This window comes from Chiloscyllium plagiosum, unplaced genomic scaffold (assembly GCF_037043375.1).
Source record: "Chiloscyllium plagiosum isolate Xiang-an unplaced genomic scaffold, Cpla_swu_hap1 HiC_scaffold_46, whole genome shotgun sequence".
Lineage (NCBI taxonomy): Eukaryota > Metazoa > Chordata > Chondrichthyes > Orectolobiformes > Hemiscylliidae > Chiloscyllium > Chiloscyllium plagiosum.
Genome location: NW_028270184.1, coordinates 22,618,113 through 22,639,490, shown reverse-complemented (window position 1 = coordinate 22,639,490; position 21,378 = coordinate 22,618,113). Strand labels below are relative to the sequence as shown.

General features: G+C 47.2%; 1 long non-coding RNA gene across 1 annotated transcript in view; it reads right to left on the bottom strand.

The window, feature by feature from the left end:
* Positions 1-452: 452 nt before the first annotated feature.
* Positions 453-21,378, bottom strand: part of LOC148136291 (uncharacterized) — a 66,998-nt gene continuing 46,072 nt past the window's right edge. The window contains exons 5-6 of the long non-coding RNA XR_015754652.1: positions 923-1,063; positions 453-590 (exon numbers count right to left, since the gene is read on the bottom strand). This is a non-coding gene — a long non-coding RNA (uncharacterized LOC148136291). The remainder of the gene's footprint in view (positions 591-922; positions 1,064-21,378) is intronic.

The window sequence follows — 21,378 nt, the reverse complement described above, 5'->3', positions numbered from 1 at the left end:
ACAATAAGGGTTTAGTGCTGGGAAATGGGATGTGATTAACTGAGGATACCTGGATGAGTTGGACCAAAGGGACTGTTTCTGTATTGTACATCTCTATGATTCTAGATCTCTCTCTCCGACTCTCCCTCTCTCTCTCCCTCTCTCTCTCTCCCTCTCACACACGCTCTCACACACAGACAAGATATACATCACACACATGTAAATAATGTTTCCACCTTTCTACATGATACTTTCCTTTGCGTGGGAAAACAATTTACTCTGCTCATCTATATTTCCTTTAAACAATGTACTAAGCAAAGTCACGAACCTATCTCAAACAGGATCAGATTGGGTGATCTCACAATCGTTCAGATAGGATTCAAGTTCATGGAGTTGACAGCCCTCACTCAGTCTGTCTGTGTTCCCATTTTCAAGGGACCAAGTACAGCCAAATTAATATTACACTCAATGATAAATAATAAAACTTAAACTTTTATTTCATAATTGGTTCAGAAATGTCAAGTTGGATTCTAAATCAGCCAGGAGGCCAGCCATCGAACTGGCTCCTCTTCAGACACTTCCCAACTCGTATCGTGGACCCGGTTCAAATCCTATCAATGACAGATATCAGAACTTCAATTTAATAAACATGTGGAATTATGACTCTAATGGTGACCACAAAACCCTTGTCAATTGTTGTAAAAACCCATCTGGTTCTCTAATGCCCTTTAGGGATTAGGGCTTTTCTTGTCTTGTCTGGGCTACATGTGACTCCAGACCCACAGCAATTGGTGCGGTTGGTGGAAGTCAGCCATCTAAGCTCCAGGCCCTCACAGCAGGAGGTCCTCAAGATTGTGTCCTAGCCCTAACTATCTTTAGTGACTGTATAACTGACCTTCCCTCAGGCAGAATGTCATGGGTCAGAGGGTGCGCTAATACTCACACAATGTTCAGCAGCATTCTTCCCTCAGATACTGAAGCACTCCATGTGGCTCTGCAGCAAGATCCTGGCAACTTCAGCTCCTCGGAAACAGCGTTAGGGAACTGGAGCCGGAGCTTGATGAACTTCGGATCATTCGGGAGGCTGAGGGAGTAATTGAGAGGAGTTACAGGGAGGGAGTCACACCTCAAGTACAGGGGAAAGGTAGATGGGTTACAGTCAGGGGACAGGAAGGAACAGGCAGACAGTGCAGGGACCCCCTGTGGCTGTTCCCCTCATTAACAACATACTGATTTAGATACTGTTGGAGGGATGGCTTACCAGGGGTAAGCCATGGGGTATAGGTCTCTGGCACAGAGTCTGTCCCTGTTGTTCAGAAAGGAAGGGGAAAGAGAAGCAGAGAATTAGTCATTGGGAACTCAACAGTTTGGGGGAACAGATAGGAGGTTCTGTGGAAACGAGAGAGAATCACGTTTGATTTAGTTGCCTCCGAGGTGCCAGGCTCCATGATGTCTCGGATCGTGTTTTCGGGATCCTTGAGGGGGAGTGGGAGCAGCCCAAGTCATAGTCCGCATAAGCACCTACGACATAGGTAGGAAAAGGGATGGGGATTTAAGGCTGAAATTCAGGGAGTTAGGTGAAGCTTAGTGCTAGAACAAACAGAGATGTCATCTCCAGTTTGTTACCCATGCCACATGCTAGCAAAGGATAGAGAAGAGTTGAACATGTGGTTACAGGGATGGTGCAGGAGGGAGGGATTTAGATACCTGGATAATTGGGGCTTATTCTGGGGTAGGTGGGTCCTGTACAAACAGGATGGTCTACACCTAAACCACAGGGGTACACTGTCCTGGGGAGGAGGTTTGCTAATGCTCTTCGGGAGGGTCTAACCTAATTCAGCAGGGGGATGGGAACCTGAATTGTAGCTCCAGTGTCCAGGAGGGCGAGAATAGTGAGGTCAGAAATAAAGTTTCAAGGTGGCAGGAATGCATCGGCAGGCAGGAAGGTGGTTTCAAATGTGTCCACTTCAACGTCAGGAGCATCCAGAATAAGGTGGGTGAACTTGCAGCATGGGTTGGCATCTGGGGCTTCGATGTTTTGGCAATTTCAGAGACATGGATGGAGCAGGAAAAGGAATTGTTGTTGCAGGTTCCGGGGTTTAAATGTTTCAGTAAGAACAGGGAAAGTGGTAAAAAAGGGGGAGGTGTGGCTATGTTAGTCAAGGACAGTATTATGATGGCAGAAAGGACATTTGATGAGGACTTGTGTACTGAGGTCGAATGGGCTGAGGATAAAAACAGGAAAGGAGAGATCCCCCTTTTGGGAGTTTTCCATAAGCTTCCAAAAAGTTCCAGAGATGTAGAGGAAAGGATTGCAAAGATGATTCTGGATAGGAGAGAAAGTAACAGGGTCGTTGCTATGGGGGCCTTTGACTTACCAAATATTGACTGGAAACATTGTAGTTCGAGTACTTTAGATGGGTCAGTTTTTGTCCAATGTGTGATTAGATTAGATTAGATTAGATTACTTACAGTGTGGAAACAGGCCCTTCGGCCCAACAAGTCCACAAGACCCGCTGAAGCGCACCCACCCATACCCATTCCCCTACATTTACCCCTGCATCTAACACTACGGGCAATTTAGCGTGGCCAATTTACCGAACCTGCACATTTTTGGACTGTGGGAGGAAACCGGAGCACCCGGAGGAAACCCACGCAGACACGGGGAGAATGTGCAAACTCCAAAGGAAAGCATGTTGCAGGAGCATTTCCTGACACAGTATATAGACAGGCCAACAAGGGGCGAGGCCACATTGGATTTGGTACTGGGTAATAAACCCGTCCAGGTTTTGATTTGGAGTTGGGTGAGCACTTTGGTGATAGTGACTACAATTAGGTTATGTTTACTTTAGTGATGGAAAGGGACAGGGATATATCGCAGCGAAAGTGATATCGTTGGGGGAAAGGCAATTACGATGTGATTCGGCAAGATTTAGGATGCATAGGATGGGAAGGAAACTGCAGAGGATGGACACAATTGAAATGTGGAGCTTTTTCAAGGAACAGCTACTGTGTGTCCTTGATAAGTATGTACCTGTCAGGCAGGGAGGAAGAGGTTGCGAGAGGGAACCGTGATTTACTAAAGAAGTTGTCAAGAGGAAGAAAGAGGCTTATGCAAAGATGAGACGTGAAGGGTCAGTTAAGGTGCTTGAGAGTTACAAGTTAGCCAGGAAAGACCAAAAGAGAGAGCTAAGAAGAGCCAGGAGGGGACATGAGTAATCTTTGGCAAGTAGGATCAAGCAAAACCTTAAAGCTTTCTATCGGTATATCAGGAAAAGAAGAATGACTGCAGTAAGATTAGGACCAGTCAAGGACAATATGTGTGAAGTCTGAGGAGATAGGAGATGCACCAAATGAATATTTTTCATCAGTATTCATACTGGAAAAAGGCAATGTTGTCGAGGAGAATACTGAGGTACAAACTATTAGACTTGATGAGATTGAGGTTCATAAGGAGGAAGTGTTAACAATTCTGGTAAGTGTGAAAATGGATATGTCCCCTGGGTCAGACGGGATTTATCCTAGGACTCTCTGGAAAGTCAGTGAGGAGATCGCAGTGCCTTTGGCTTTGATTTTTATGCTGTCATTGTCTTCAGGAATAGTGCCAGAAGACTGAGGGATGATAAATGTTCCCTTGTTCAAGAAGGGGAGTAGAGACAACCCTGGTAATTATAGACCAGTGAGCCTTACTTTGATTGTGGAGAAAGTGTTGGAAAAGGTGATAGGAGTTAGGATTTATAATCATCCAGAAAAGACAAAGTTGATTAGGGATAGTCAACATGGTTTTGTGAAGGGTAGGTCGTGCCTCACAAATCTTATTGAGTTCTTTGAGAAGATGAAAAACAGGTGGATGAGGGTAAGGTGGTTGATGTGGCGTATGTGGATTTCAGTCAGGTATTTGATAAGGTTCTCCATGGTATGTTATTGCATAAAATACAGAGACATGGGATTGAGGGTGATTTAGCCTTTCAACCTCAGAAATTGGTGAGCTGTAAGAAGACAGAGGGTGGTGGTCGATGGGAAATGTTTATCGGGGAGTTACTAGTGGTGTACCGCAAGGATTTGTTTTGGGTCTATGCTGTTTGTCATTTTTATAAATGACATGGATGAGGATATAGAAGGATGTGTTTGTTAAATTTGCGGATGACACGAAGGTCAGTGGAGTTGTGGGTAGTGTGGAAAGATGCTGCAGGTTACAGAGGGACATAGGTGAGCTGCAGAGCTGGAAAATAGAGTTTAATGTGGAAAAGTGTGAGGTGATTCACTTTGGAAGGAGGAACAGGAATACGGAGTACTGGGTTAATGGCAAGATTCTTGGTAGTGTGGTGAGCAGAGAGATCTCAGTGTCTTAGATTACTTACAGTGCAAACAGGCCCTTCAGCCCAACAAGTCCACACCGGGCCGCCGAAGCGCAACCCACCCAGACCCATTCCCCTACATTTATCCCTTCACCTAACACTATGGGCAATTTAGCATGGAGAAAGTGAGGACTGCCGATGCTGGAGATCAGAGCTGAAAAAGCGCAGCAGGTCAGGCAGCATCAAAATCGACGTTTCGGGCATAAGCCCTTGTTCAGGCAATTTAGCGTGGCCAATTCACCTAACCGGCACATTTTTGGACTGTGGGAGGAAACCGGAGCAAACCCAGGGAGAATGTGTACACAGTCAGTCGCCAGAGGCGGGAATTGAACCCAGGTCTCTGATGCTATGAGGCAGCAGTGCTAACCATTGCGCAATTGTGCCACCGTATCACCATGTCTATATACATAGATCTCAGAAAGTTGCGACCCAGGCTGATAGGGTTGTTAAGAAGGTGTACAGTGTGTTAGCTTCTATTAGTAGAGGGATTGAGCTTTGGAGCCATGAGATCATGTTGCAGCTGTACAAAACACTGGTGCGGCCGCACTTGAAATGTGGTACAGTTCTGGTCGCCATATTTTAGGAAGGATGTGGAAGCATTGGAAAGGGTGCAGAGGAGATTTCCCAGGATGTTGCCTGGTATGGAGGGAAGGACTGATGAGGAAAGGCTCAGGGACTTGAAGCTGTTTTTTGTTAGAGAGAAGAAGGTTGAGAGGTGACTTTATAGAAACATACAAGATGATCAGAGGATTAGATAGGGTGGACAGTGAGAGCCCTTTTCCTCAGATGGAGATAAGACAATAGACAATAGACAATAGGTGCAGGAGTAGGCCATTCAGCCCTTCGAGCCTGCACCGCCATTCAATATAATCATGGCTGATCATTCCTAATCAGTATCCTGTTCCTGCCTTATCTCCATAACCCTTGATTCCACTATCTTTGAGAGCTCTATCTAACTCCTTCTTAAATGAATCCAGAGAGTGGGCCTCCACTGCCCCCTGTGGCAGAGCATTCCACACAGCCACCACTCTCTGGGTGATGAAGTTTCTCCTGAGCTCTGTCCTAAATGGTCTACCCCGTATTTTTAAGCTGTGTCCTCTGGTTCGGCACTCACCCATCAGTGGAAATATGTTTCCTATTGCCAGAGTGTCCAATCCTTTCATAATCTTATACGTCTCAATCAGATCCCCTCTCAATCTTCTAAACTCAAGGGTATACAAGCCCAGTCACTTCAGTCTTTCAATGTAAGGTAATCCTGCCATTCCAGGAATTGACCTCATGAACCTACGCTGCACTCCCTCAATAGCCAGAATGTCTTTTCTCAAATTTGGAGACCAGAACTGCACACAGTACTCCAGGTGTGGTCTCACCAGGGCCCTGTACAGCTGCAGAAGCACCTCTTTGCTTCTATACTCAATTCCTCTTGTTATGAAGGCCAGCATGCTATTAGCCTTCTTCACTACCTGCTGTACCTGCATGCTTGCCTTCATTGACTGGTGTACAAGAACACCCAGATCTCTCTGTACTGCCCCTTTACATAAATTGATTCCATTGAGGTAGTAGTCTGCCTTCCTGTTCTTGCTACCAAAGTGGATAACCATACATTTATCCACATTAAACTGCATCTGCCATGCATCTGCCCACTCACCTAACTTGTCCAGGTCACCCTGTAATCTCTTAACATCCTCATCACTTTTCACCCTGCCACCCAGCTTTGTATCATCAGCAAATTTGCTTATGTTATTGCTGATACCATCTTCTATATCATTAACATATATTGTAAAAAGCTGTGGTCCCAGCACGGATCCCTGCAGTACCCCACTGGTCACTGCCTGCCATTCCGAAATGGAGCCGTTTATCACTACTCTTTGTTTCCTATTAGCCAACCAATTTTCAATCCAATCTAGTACTTTGCCCCCAATACCATGCACCCTAATTTTGCTCACTAACCTTCTGTGTGGGACTTTATCAAAATCTTTTTGAAAGTCCAGGTACACTACATCTACTGGATTTCCCTCGTCCAACTTCATAGTTACATCCTCAAAAACTGCCAGGAGATTAGTCAAGCATGATTTCCCCTTCATAAATCCATGCTGACTCTATCCTATCCTGTTATTACTATCCAGATGTGCAGTAATTTCATCCTTTATAATAGACTCCAGCATCTTTCCCACCACTGAGGTCAGACTAACTGGTCTATAATTACCTGCTTTCTCTCGCCCACCTTTCTTAAAAAGTGGTATAACATTAGCCACCCTCCAATCCTCAGGAACCGACCCCAAATCTATTGAACTCTGGAAAATAATCACCAACGCATCCACGATTTCCCGAGCCACCTCCTTCAGTACCCTGGGATGCAGACCATCAGGCCCCGGAGACTTAACAACCTTCAGACCTAACAGCTTCTCCAACACCAAATCCTGGCAAATATAAATTCCCTTAAGTTCAGGTCCTTCAGCCACTGTTACCTCAGGGAGATTGCTTCTGTCTTCCCCAGTGAACACAGATCTGAAGTACCCATTTAATTCCTCTGCCATTTCTTTGTTCCTAGTAATATATTCCCCTGTTTCTGTCTTCAAGGGCCCAATTTTTGTCCTAACCATTTTTTTGCCTTGCACATGCCTAAAAAAGCTTTTACTATCCTCCTTAATATTTTTGGCCAGTTTACCTTCATACCTCATTTTTCCTCTGTGTATTTCCTTCTTAGTAATCCTCTGTTGCTCTTTAAAAGCTTCCCAGTGCTCAGTTTTCCCACTTATCTTAGCTATGTTATACTTTTTCTCTTTTAACTTTATATGTTTCTTAACTTCCCTCGTCAGCCACGGCCGCCCATGCCTCCTCCTGGGATCTTTCTTCCTTTTAGGAATGAACTGATCCTGCAACTTCTGCATTATACACAGAAATATCCGCCATTGTTCCTCCACAGTCATCCCTGCTAAGGTATTGCACCATTGAACTTTGGCCAGGTCCTCCCTCATAGCTCCATAATTCCCTTTATTCAACAGAAGTACTGTCACTTCCAACTGTACCCTCTCCCTCTCAAATTGCAGATTGAAGCTTATTGTATTATGGTCACTACTTCCCAATGGCTCCTTCACTTCGAGGTCTCTGACCAATTCTGGTTTGTTACACAATACCAGATCCAGAATTGCCTTCTCCCTGGTCGGCTCCAGCACCAGCTGCTTTAAGAATCCATCTCTGAGGCACTCCACAAAGTCTCTTTCTTGTGGCCCAATACCATCTTGATTCTCCCAGTCTACCTGCATGTTAAAATCCCTCATAACAACTGTAGTGACATCTTTGCGACAGGCCAATTTCAGCTCCTGATTTAACTTACATCCGACATCCAGACTACTGTTTGGGGGCCTGTAGATGACTCCCAAGAGGGTCTTTTTACCCTTGGTATTTTGAAGCTCTATCCACACTGACTCTACATCTCCTGACTCTAGGTCCCCCCGCGCAAGGGACTGAATATCATCCCTTACCAACAGGGCCACCCCACCCCCTCTGCCCATCAGTCTGTCCTTACGATAACACGTGTATCCTTGAATATTCATTTCCCAGGCCCTGTCCACTTGAAGCCACGTCTCAGTTATCCCCACAATATCGTATCTGCCAATTTTCAAAAGAGCCTCAAGCTCATCCATCTTATGTCTAATGCTTCGTGCATTCATGTATAGTATTTTTAATTTGTTACTGCTCTCACCCTTCCCATCAACTCCTATTTCACTCAACCTTACAGCATGATGCCTTTCCGAGTTTTCTGCCTCATTAATACAGTTGTCTTTCTTGACTTCTCTTGTTCTAACTTTCCCTTCAATTTCCTTTTTAAACATCCAACTTGTCCCCTCCCCCCCGCTACTTAGTTTAAATCTAGCGGTGTTGCAGTAGAAAACCTGCCTGCCAGAATACTGGTCCCTAACCTATTTAGGTGCAAGCCGTCTCTCTTGTAGAATTTATGTTTACCACAAAATATACTCCAGTGATCCAAGAACTTGAATCCTTGCTTCCTGCACCAGTTGCCCAACCACACGTTCAAGTCCATTATCTCCCTGTTTCTGGCCACACTAGCCCGAGGAACTGGAAGCAAACCGGAGATAACCACCTTGGACGTCCTGCTTTTCAGCCTTCTTCCTAGTTCTCCGAAGTCTCGCTGTAGTATGTTCCTCCTCTTCTTCCCGACATCATTTGTGCCGACATGTACCACCACCTCTGGCTCTTCACCCTCATCCTTGAGGATTTCCTGCACTCTGTCCGCCATGTCTTTCACTCTAGCACCAGGAAAGCAACACACCATCCTTAAATCCCATCTGCTGCCACAAAAACCCCGGTCAGTTCCTCTCACGATGGAGTCCCCTATTACCACGGCTCTGTGCGATGTCAGACTCTTCCGCTCTGCCTCTGCGTCAACTTTTGATTGACAAACGTGGCCGCCTTTTGAACTGGCAGTGTCATCAGTCTCTGCTTCCAAAAGCTTCAACTTGTTCCTGACAGGTACTTCTCCCGGGGTCTCTTGCACCTGTCTCCTCTGGGTGGCATGTCCCCTCTAAACCCTTAGCTTTTCAGCTTAAAATTACACCACCTTGTTAATTGCCCTCTGATTAAGGGGGAAAACTGCTTAACATTCATCCTGTCCACATCCCCTTTGGTCTTATATACCCCGATCTCTGCTCTAAAGAAAGCAGCCCAAGCTTATCCAGCCTCCCCCTTCACAGCGAAACTGCTGCAGCCCAAGCCATGTTCTGGTGAATGTCCTTTACCCTCCCTCCAGTGCAATCACATCCATCCCATGGTACAGTGACCAGAACTGCACACAATACTCCAACTGTGACCTATCCAAATGGCTGTAGAGCTCCAACAGGACCCTCCCTGCTCTGATAATCTCTACCTCAATGTGTAAAGGCATGTTTCCTACCTGCCTTCATAACTGCCCACTTAGCTCACTGGCCTCTGCACTGGCACTCGATTCCCCTCACTGGCCTCTGCACTGGCACTCGATTCCCCTCACTGCCCTCTGCACTGGGACCAGATTCCCATCGCTGCCCTCCGCACTGGGGCTTGATTCCTCTCACTGGCCTCTGGTCCCCTCACTGGCCTCTGCACTGGGACCTGATTCCCATCGTTGCCCTCCGCACTGGGATTTGATTTCCCTCACTGGCCTCCGCACTGGGACCCGATTCCCCTCACTGGCCTCCGCAATGGGGCTCGGTACCTATCCTGCTGCCTTCAGGGATCTATTAACAAGTGCCTCAAGATCGTTCTGTTCCTCTGAGCTTCCTCGTATCCTCTCATTCATTGAGTCCTGTCTTATCGTGTAACTTCTGCCAGAACACATCACCTCTCGTTTATCAGAGTTACATTTCATCCATCATTGATCTGCCCATTGGACCAATCTGACTATTTCTACCAATAGCCTGAGACTTTCTTACTCACTGACAATGGCCTGATCAGTATTTGTGTCGTCTAAAAAATTATCATTCTCAAGTTTTCTCCTGCCCTACCCCTCCCCCACACCCACACAGACAGATAGACACACACACACATACACACACACAGAGCCATACACACAGAGACAGACAGATACACATATACACTCAGACATAGACACACCCACACAGAGACACACACATACACACAACCACACAGACACATAGACAGACATTCACACACACATAGACATACTCACACAGACACGCACAGAGACACCCACATAGGCTCACACACAGACACACACTCATAGGCACACATACACAGTCTCACACAGACAGACAGACACACACACACACACACATAAACACACACTCAAATATCCCGACTCTCTGACTTCTCATTTCCCTTCCTTGACATCGGTTTATATTTCATGGGATAGACTGGCCACCAATGTCTATTATAAACACCTTGTCTATACATGCACATCCTGTATCCTGCAAAGACTCTATTCCATTATCCAACTTCCTCTATCTCCATCACATCTGTTCCGATGATGTCAACTTTCCCACCTTCCTCCTTAACAAAGAATCCCCAGCCCTATTGTTGACAGGACCCTCAGTGGGTCCAACCTATCTCCTGTACTTCAGTCCTCACCTCTTCTCTTCCCTGTCCAACAGAGATAGGGTTCCCATTGTCCTTACCTACCATCCCCCAGCAACCATATCCAGAGGATCATTAGCCACCATTTCCAGCGAGATGCCACACCAGACATGCTCCAGGTAAGTTGAAGTTGTCAGTTGAAAAGAAAATCAGGAAAAAGGGAAAAAGGGGGAAAAAAAAAAGAAAGAAACGGAAAAAAGAACAGGTGGAGCAGAGGAGTTCTGGCTGGAGCATCTTACTCAGCCGCCATTTTGGATCTGCACAAAAAGCTGACTTGTTCCCAACTACCATCAGGTCTGAGGAAGAGCCACTTGACCCCAAACATTAACTCTGATTTCTCTCCACAGATGCTGCAGACCTGCTGAGCTTTTCCAGCAATTTCTGTTTTTATTGCTGATTTACAGCATCTGCAGTTCTTTCAGTTTTTATTTCATGATCAAACCTTGTCTCTCAGAATGGAGATTAATTGTTTGTTTCAGAATTTTCTCTCATAGTTGCCCTGACACTGATGAACACTCACTGCTCTGTTATTCCTGGTCATTCCCGCCACTGTTCTTGAAAGGTGGAAACATATCAACTGCCCTCCAATCCCCCGGCACCTTCCCTGTGGCCGGAGAGGAATTAAAGATTTGGGTCAGAGTCCCTGTAAGTTCCTCCCTTGTCTCCTTGGATACAATTCCTCGAGACCTTGGGGTCTGTCTACTTTTAAACTTCCCAAAGTGAGGACATCTGCTCACATCATATATAAATCTGCTGAAGAGAAGCTGAGAGCGATGTTGATTTTAGAGTTTTCCTTCCCAATGCTATTCCCATCCTAGATGGGGGCAAAATGTGTTCAAAGAGTAATAGAGTCATTGAGATGTACAGCATGGAAACAGATCCTTCGGTCCAACCCATCCATGCCAACCAGATATCTCAACCTAATCTAGCCTCACCTGCCAGCACCCGGCCCATATCCCTCCAAACCCTTTCATAATCATATACCCATCCTGATGCCTTTTAAATGTTGCAATCATACTAGCCTCCACCACTTCCTCCGGCAGCTCATTCCATACAGATGCCACCCTTTGCATGAAAACGTTGCTCATTTGGTCTCTTTTATATCTTTCCCTTCTCATCCTAAACCTATGCCCTCTAGTTCTGGACTGCCCCCACTCCAGGGAAGAGACTTTGTCAATATAGCCTATCCATGCCCCGCATGATTTTATAAACCTCTATAAGGTCACCCCTCAGCCTCTGACACTCCAAGGAAAACAGCCCCAGCCTATTCAACCTCTTACTTTTGCTCAAATCCTCTAACCGTGGCAACATCTTTGTAAATTTTTGCTGAACCCTTTTGAGTTTCACAACACCCTTCCGATAGGAAGGAGACTAGAATTGCATGCAATATTCCAAAAGTGGCCCAACCGATATCCTATACAGCCGCAATATGACCTCCCAACTCCTGTACTCAATACCCTGACCAATAAAGGAAAGCATATCAAATGCCTTCTTCACTATCCTATCTACCTGCGACTCCACTTTCAAGGAACTCTGAACCAGCACTCCAAGGTCTCCTTGTTCAGCCACACTCCCTAGGACCATACCATTAAGTGTATAAGTCCTGCTGAGATTTGCTTTCCCAAAATGCAGCACCTTGCATTTATCTAAATGAAAGTCCATCTGCCATTTCTCAGCCCATTTACCCATCTGGTCAAACTCCTGCTGAAATCTGAGATAACCTTCTTCGCTATCCACTACACCTCCAATGTTGGTGTCATCTACAAACTTACTAACTATACCTCTGATGCTCACATCCAAATTGTTTATATAAATGACGAAAAGTACCCAGCTGTGGCACTTTATTGATCACAGGCCTCAGCAAAATGATATATCCAAACAAAATCTATAACAGAACCTATACCAGGGAATCATTGCCGGGGGTAGAGGGAGGATGTATTGATTGGAATAGGTAGATCACTGTGATCCCTGAATGGGGCTTCTAACCTGAGCCAATCAGGGAACCTGCCTGACAGATGTCAACAGAAGATTCCCAGAGATGCTCTTCATTTGAGAGACTGCCTCTGAGCTGGCAGGTCAGCGCCTACGCACTATGAACATGTAAATAACGGGTGACTTTGGGACAAGATAAAGACCTCTGCAGTTATTTCACTGTGTAGCAGGATTGAGATACTGAATGGTCTCTTCCTGTTCCTCTCTAAAAGACACGACAGGTTGAATGGTCTCCTCCTGTTCCCCTGTAACAGACATGAGGGGCTGAATGGCCTCTTGTTGTTCCCCGGTAACAGTTCTGAGGGGCTAAATGGGCTCTTGTTGCTCCCTTGCAACAGATCTGAGGGGCTGAATGGCCTCTTGTTGTTCCCCTGTAACAGACTGAAGAGTCTGTTCTGAGGAAGGGTCACTGGACCAGAACCGTTAACTCTGATTTCTCTCCAAAGAGGCTGCCAGACCTGCTGAGCTTTTCCAACAATTTCTCTTTTTGTTTCCTTTTTTATGAGTGCAGGTAAAAGGTCAGAGGGAGGAGTTGGAGCGAGAGTGTTGGAGGAGGGTGAAGGGGTAGGTGGGATGGGGAGAGAACTCTTTTGCATAGAAACGGGCGGGGAGGGGAAAGTGACAGAAGAGTTCACCATCATGTTGTGCCTGAAATTCATTAAGGTGGGGCCACCAACAGGATAAAAGTCAGACCTTTTCTGAGTCCAGAACGTACAGCATCAGAGCAAGCCGGGATGTACCATCAATTTCCTCAGAGCTCAAATCATTCAGATTCTCCAGAAACTGATAAGGTGGAGCTTAGAAACAAAAACGAGAAGCAAACAATGAGGGGAGTTAGATATGAAAGTGAAAGCCATAACACAAATGGTGAGCATATTATACAACAAGAAAATAGATGTTCGGGTTTGTGGGTACTGCAGTAATAATGGATGAATTCAAGTTGTAACTGAACTGTGGTAAGCCAAATGAATGCTAATCCTGGGAAAAATGAATACCGTGAACGCGTTTCAGATGGTTTGCTTGAACAGCATGTTGAGCACCAAGCTTGAGACCAGGTTGGTTAGGAATTGATGTTTTGTGAGCAGGAGAGCTAATTAAAAACCTTGCTGTAAAGGAGTGTTTGGGGCTAGTAATCATAATATATTGAATTTAATTTTCTCTTGAAATTAGGATTATAAACCTGAGCCAGGCAAGTTGACATCACTGAATTGGAAAGGTGTCTGAAACAAATTTAATGGAACCCCCTCCCCCTCCGGTCGTCACCTTCCACCCCACCGACCTCAGCATAAACCGCACCATCCAACGACATTTCCACCACCTACAAACAGACCCCACCACCAGAGATATATTTCCCTCCCCACCCCTTTCCGCTTTCCGCAAGGCCATTCCCTCTGTGACTACCTGGTCAGGTCCATACCCCTCCCCCACTACCCACCCTCCCACCCTGGCACCTTCCCCTGCCACTGCAGGAATTGCAAAACCTGCGCCCACACCTCCCCCCTCACTTCCATCCAAGGCCCTAAAGGAGCCTTCCACGTCCAAAGTTTTACCTGCACATTAACCAATGTATTAATTGTATCCGTTGCTCCCGATGTGGTCTCCTCTACATTGGGGAGACTGGATGCCTCCTCGCAGAGCACTTTAGGGAACATCTCCGGGACACCCACACCAATCAACCACACCGCCCTGTGGCCCAACATTTCAACTCCCCCTCCCACTCTGCCGAGGACATGTAGGTCCTGAGCCTCCTTCACTGCCACTCCCTCACCATGCGACGTCTGGAGGAAGAACACCTCATCTCCCGCCTCGGAACACTTCAACCCCAGGGCATCAATGTGGACTTCACCAATTTCCTCATTTCCCGCCCCCCCCCCCCAACCTTAGCCCAGTTCAAACCTGCCAGCTCAGCACCATCCTGCCAATCTCCCTTCCCACCTTTCTGCTCCACCCTCCTCTCTGACCTATCACCTTTATCCCCACCTCCTTCCACTTATTGCATTCTTCTGCCCAGCCCCACCCCCTCCCATTTATCTCTCCACCCTGGAGGCTCCCTGCCTCATTACTGATAAAGGGCTTTTGCCCGAAACGTCGATTTTCCTGCCCCTCGGATGCTGCCTGACCTGCTGTGCTTTTCCAGCACCATTCTAATCTAGACTCTAATCTCCACCATCTGCAGTCCTCACTTATGTCCCGCAAAATTCAATGGAAGTCAGGCAAGTACGTTATTTATAGAAATGCGGTGAGGTATTGAATATACATATATCCCTCCAAACAGCAAAAGGAAAAGGTGACATACGATGGTTAACAAATCAGTTAAAGGAGGATAACCCCGAGACTGCTCAGACAGTGGGGCACCTCAGTACAAGGTCCGTGGAATGGGCCCAATCTTGAATTCTGGATGGACAGGAAGTTAGGAGTTCTTCGGGAAGCCCACTACATGCCTGAGTCACCTCGAGTGTGTATGAGGTGTCACGGCCAAGTGCCTTGTCTGGAGGTTATGGATAGCTCCGATTGTGAACTGGAGATGGACTGATGCCTTTGCAGTCAATTGTGCCGGTGTTAACAGGCCTGCTCCTCTGCCATCCAACCCTGCATCCCAAGTTCTTTCCTCCCTCAGCCAACCCAATCCATGTTCAAGGAGGAACCTGTTCCCAAGCAGCGGTACCCTGATGAGAGCCAATACTTCCATAGAGGGAGAGCTCCAGTGTGAGCCGACTGTATCCCAGACTGTGATCAGGTCCAGGTAGAAGACAGGCAATTCCTGGAACTAGACCCGAGTCTGGGACCACTGCTCGGAAAGGAACTACATGTCCTAACAGAGGCCGTACATCTGACAGAAGAAATACATGATCAGTGCCCACCACCTTGGAGGAAGCTCGACGTGAAAGTATCGCTGCAAGGTCTGGAGGTGGAAAGTTATGGGTACAAAGTCACACCAGCTCCTGACCACCCTCCTCAAGCAGGAGGCTCAGAACCGCAGCAGTGACCTGGTGTTATCCTCTAGGCCCAGAAAAACCCCAATGAGTTTTATCTGGATTGGGGGGCACCGGTTCTCATCTGGCAGGGCGTCCACCTGCCTCGGTCCGACCAAATGGTCCAAGCACCTTGCTCCAGGTGATCCTTGCAGAGGACATTGCTGAGTGGACCTCCTTGCACTTTCCCATCCTCCGCAGCTCTGTGAACATGAGGAGTGAGTCATCGGTGTACACCGTGAAAACCCAGCTCGAGCCCCAGCCCGTGCAGAGCCATACCTTAAAGCAGCTTAATGCAAACTATACAGGAGTGGGACCATGCAGAGAGAGGAAAACCGGCCCATACAGGGGACAGGCCTGACCCACTGCTCTCTCAAAGCACAAGGCTGCCTTCGGGGACCTGTTAACCTTTACCGGACACTCTGCGGCAGTGTAGAGAGTCAGGGCTGAATGACCTGCACATTCTGAACACAAAAGCTCACAGTGTCCTGAGCAGATACTCTCGATCCACTCCGTTGATCATCATTCCCTGATCAAAGGAGAGAAAGGCAGGTAACTGGCCAATCCTTTGGGAATAATCGACCACATTCTGTCCCAAGTGGGTGTTGTTGTGGATGATCCAGATCTTTAACAAACAGAGATCCCCTTCTTAGATAACAGACTGGTGATGACCCTGCCCCAAGAAAGGACCATACCTCCAGGACTCACACATAGTCACTCCTTGAAGAAATAGGTCTGCTCCTGTACCATCCAAGGTACATATACGTTTTTGAAGTGAATCATTCAGTCTCTGAAATGAACCGTGAGTTGGAATGGATGGCTGGGTCTCCCTGACCTTCAAGATCTCCAGCTGAGAAAAGAGGCCAACAAGATAGCCACCCCTCCAGAATTGGAGGCCAGTTACTCAGAAAGACCCTTCCCTGCCAATTCAGGAGCCATGGAGCTTTCTCTCCTGATCCAGTCGGGGCTTCTTGCAGGAGGCTCACTGTGTAGATTCATTCTCTGAGGACTGAAGGATATGTTATCTGCACTCGGCCTTCCTGCTGCCTTTGATGTTGAGGCGAGCTATGAATGTCACCAGCATCAACCAAAAGAATGAAAACCAACTTACTGAGTGGGGGAGGGACTCTTTTTCCCCCTCCAAACACTGAGGACACTGCAAGTGGAGGCACCATCTGCTCACTCACAGCTTCATGATTGGTCGCTTGGGTGTTGGCAGTGGTCTTCAAGGCAGGCCGGTTCCTCCAGAGTAGTCCCACCTCCTTGCAGGCATGATACCGCACAGCCTTCACTGACCAGAATGCCTGGGAAGCGAAGACCTCCTTTAGACCAAGCAGTACTGACACCATACCCGAAAACATCTCCCTGAGCTGGTGAAGGTGCGATGGAAGTAAATCAAATGGAACAAAGCACAGGATATTCGACAAAATGATCCTCTGGGAAATTACCTCCAGAGGGTCAACAGGCAATACCATCTTAGCGACAGTAAGGCCCTTTTCCAGGGTGAGTTGCACCACCTGCTCAGTCTTCAGGAAGAACACTGCCTTCCTATACATCTTTGGTTCCCCTACCATTGTTGCTGCATCAAACTAGCCCCACCAAGGGCACTGACAGGTCTTAATGTTCATGTTGGGGTGAATGTAACATTTCATCCCGAACTGGTTTGTTAAATAAGGAAAGGGTGACGAGGCCCAGGGAGGGGCTGGTGGGGGAGGTGGAAGATGCATCCACCCCCATGTAGGAATGACTGGGCCCCACCCTGGGTGTTGTTTTACAGAGTCCTGTGATCACCATCACCTCCCAAACCAAGACCAACACCTCCCCTCACACAAATAGTCAGTAAAGGAAACTGAGAAAGTCCTGTTAGGCTTGACCTGCCAGTCCAGTCACCCTGGCAACCATGCCCTGACCTGCTACCCAAACCACAGGTGCAAAGCAATTGTTCCCCAGTGCCCAGAGCAATAGTCACTTGCAGCAAATAGGTTACAGTCACAAAGCAGCAGCAATAAGGTGATGGTCCAGGCTCCAAATAGTTCCAGGTCCCAGGCTCCAACATACAGCCACTCATTGTAAATGTTCAGCATCCCCCCCCCCCCCCAAGAAATTAGTGTCCAGGTAAGAATCCCCAAACTGAAGAAGACATTCAGGCTCCAGAAACAAATCTCTCAGCCACCGGAGAATAGAATTGCAGACCATCAGGCTTCTCAGGGTAGCGGCAGCGGCAGCAGCAGTAGCAGCAGTGACAGCAAGTCCCAAGTTTGGTCCCCTCCAGGCTGCAGCACCTAAGGCCCAGGCTGTAGCCCCAACCCTCAGCATTTTCTCCCCAGCATAGGAGGTGCTATTACAGCAGTATTCAACTCACTGAGGAAAAATACAGGCCACCAGGCTTCCAAAGGTAGTAAAAGCATCAGAGAATCCCAGGTTCAAGTGCTTCCAGGCAGGCAGGCTGCAGCACTAGAGACTCCCTGCTCTAGGCCTCAACCTACTCCAGCTCCTGTCAGTTACAACAACTCAGCATCTATTTTCCAAGGAGAGCAGCAGCAGAGTGCAGACTCTTGACATACTGCCCTCTATGGGTGAACAATTCTCTGCTGTCACTCTGTCTCCTGACATTAATCCAGTTTTGTATCCAAGTGGCAAGATCACTCTGAATCCCATGTGATCGAACTTCACTAATTAGTTTACTTTGTGGAACCTGGTCCAAGACTTTACTAAAGTCCATGTAAACAACATCTATTGCTCTGCCCTCATCCACCTTTTAGATAACTTCTTCAAAAAGCTTAATTACATTTGCAAGACACGATTTTCCTCGTACAAAAGGATGCCAACTATCCTGAATCAAATTCTGCCTCCATAAATATCCAAAAATCTTAGCTTTTAAGCTCACCTCCAACAATTTCCAGTGCGAGCAGCAGCGAAGGTAAGACAGTTTGGTTTTAAAAGTACTTACCGGTAGCGGGCAGCGGTGTTTTTTTTTCTCTTTCACTCTCTCTTCACAGAAAGAGCGGGAGCACCAGGGGGAAGTGACGACGACCAGAGGGGCAGCTGAGACCCGGAAGCAGTTAGTGTAAGCTTACCTGGGTAGGTTTTTTCCCCCTTTAAAAGCGCGAAGGAGGGAAGGGTGAAGAAGAGCAGAGCAGTAGTAATTGGGGACTCGATAGTTCGGGGCACAGATAGGCGGTTTTGTGGGAACGAGAGAGACTCACGTTTGGTATGTTGCCTCCCAGGTGCAAGGGTACATGATGTCTCTGATCGTGTTTTCCAGGTCCTGGAGGGGGAGGGGGAGCAGCCCGAAGTCGTGGTCCATATTGGCACCAACGACATAGGTAGGAGGAGTGCCGAGGATGTTAGACAGGCTTTCAGGGAGCTAGGTTGGAAGCTCAGAGTTAGAACGAACAGAGTTGTTATCTCTGGTTTGTTACCCGTGCCACGTGATAGAGATTCGAGGAATAGGGAAAGAGAACACTTAAATGCGTGGCTACAGGGATGGTGCAGGAGGGAGGGATTCCGGTTTTTGGATAACTGGGGTTCTTTCTGGGGACGGTGGGACCTCTATAAACAGGATGGTCTACACCTGAACCTGAGGGGCACCAGTATCCTTGGGGGGAGGTTTGCTAGTGCTCTTGGGGGGGGGTTTAAACTAACTCTGCAGGGGCATGGGAACCCAGATTGTAGCTTCAGGGTGCAGGGCCTGGAGTGTAGAGAGGTTAGGAACATGGCATCAATTTCAAAGGAGGGTGCCTGTAAACAGGAAAGTGGCTTGAAGTGTGTATACTTCAATGCAAGAAGTATACGAAATAAGGTAGGTGAACTTGCAGCGTGGGTTGGTACCTGGGACTTCGATGTTGTGGCTATTACGGAGACATGGCTAGAACAGGGACAGGATTGGCTGTTGCAGGTTCCAGGATTTAAATGTTTTAGTAGGGTCAGAGGTGGGGGTAAAAGAGGGGGAGGTGTGGCATTGCTTGTCAAAGATAGTATTACAGTGGTGGAAAGGACGATGGATGAGGACTTGCCATCTGAGGTAGTTTGGGCTGAGGTTAGGAATAGGAAAGGTGAGGTCACCCTGTTAGGAGTCTTTTACAGGCCTCCTAATAGTCCTAGAATCATTGAAGAAAGGATAGGGAAGGTGATTCAGGAGATGAGTGACAGTAATAGGGTGGTTGTTATGGGGGACTTTAACTTTCCTGATATTGATTGGGAAAGCTATAGCTCAAGTTCGTTAGATGGGTCAGTGTTTGTTCAATGTGTGCAGGAGAGTTTCCTGACACAATATGTAGACAGGCCAACAAGAGGTGAGGCCATACTGGATTTGGTTCTGGGTAACGAACCAGGCCAGGTGTTAGAATTAGAGGTAGGTGAGCACTTTGGGGATAGTGACCATAATTCGGTGATTTTTACTCTCGTGATGGAGAGGGATAAGTGTGTACTACAGGGCAAGAGTTATAGCTGGGGTCAGGGAAATTATGATGCGGTGAGGCATGACTTAGGATGTGTGGCTTGGAAAAGTAGACTCCAAGGCAAGAGTGTAAATGATATGTGGAGCTTGTTCAAGGAGCAACTATTGAGTGTCCTTGATAATTATGTACCTGTCAGGGAGGGAGGAAAGGGTCGTGCGAGGGAGCCGTGGTTTAATAAGGAATTGGAATCCCTTGTTAAATGGAAGAGGGCGGCCTATCTCAAGATGAGACGTGAAGGTTCAATTGGGGCAATTGAGAGTTATAGGGTAGCCAGGAAGGACCTGAAGAGCGAGCTAAGAGCAGCAAGGAGGGGACATGAAAGGTACTTAGTCGGTAGGATTAGGGAAAACCCTAAGGCTTTCTATAGGTATGTTAGGAATAAAAGAATGACTAGGGTAGGAATAGGTCCAGTCAAGGATAGTAGTGGGAAGTTGCGTGTGGAGGCGGAAGAGATTGGGGAGACACTGAATGAATACTTTTCTTCAGTATGGGCGGCACGGTGGCACAGTGGTTAGCACTGCTGCCTCGCAGCGCCAGAGACCCGGGTTCGATTCCCGCCTCAGGCGACTGACTGTGTGGAGTTTGCACATTCTCCCCGTGTCTGCGTGGGTTTCCTCCGGGTGCTCCGGTTTCCTCCCACACTCCAAAGATGTGCAAGTCAGGTGAATTAGCCATGCTAAATTGCCCGTAGTGTTAGGTAAAGTGGTAAATGTAGGGGTATGGGTGGGTTACGCTTCGGCGGGTCGGTGTGGACTTGTTGGGCCGAAGGGCCTGTTTCCACACTGTAAGTAATCTAATCTATTTACTCAGGAACAGGGCATTGTCGTCGATGTGAATACTGAGTCACAAATAAGTAGAATGGATGGCTTTGAGGTATGTAGAGAAGAGGTGTTGGAAATCCTGGAAAAGGTGAAAATAGATAAGTCCCCTGGGCCTGATGGCATTTATCCTAGGATTCTCTGGGAAGCAAGGGAGGAGATTGCAGAGCCATTGGCCTTGATTTTTATGTCCTCTTTGTCTACAGGAGTAGTGCCAGAAGACTGGAGGATAGCAAATGTGGTTCCCTTGTTCAAAAAGGGGAGTAGGGATAACCCTAGTAACTATAGGCCGGTGAGTCTCACTTCTGTTGTGGGCAAAGTCTTAGAGAGAATTGTAAGGGATAGGATTTATGCACATCTGGATAGGAATAATGTGATCAAGGATAGTCAGCATGGTTTTGTGAAGGGCAGGTCGTGCCTCACAAACCTTATTGAATTCTTTGAAAAGGTGACGAAGGAGGTTGATGAGGGGAAAGCGGTAGATGTGGTATATATGGATTTTAGTAAGGCGTTTGATAAGGTTCCCCATGGTAGGCTACTGCAGAAAATACGGAGATATGGCATTGAGGGTGAGTTGGAGGTTTGGATTAGGAATTGGCTGGATGGAAGAAGACAGAGGGTAGTAGTTGATGGCAAAGTTTCTTCATGGAGTGCTATCACTAGCGGTGTTCCGCAAGGATCTGTTTTGGGACCATTGCTGTTTGTCATT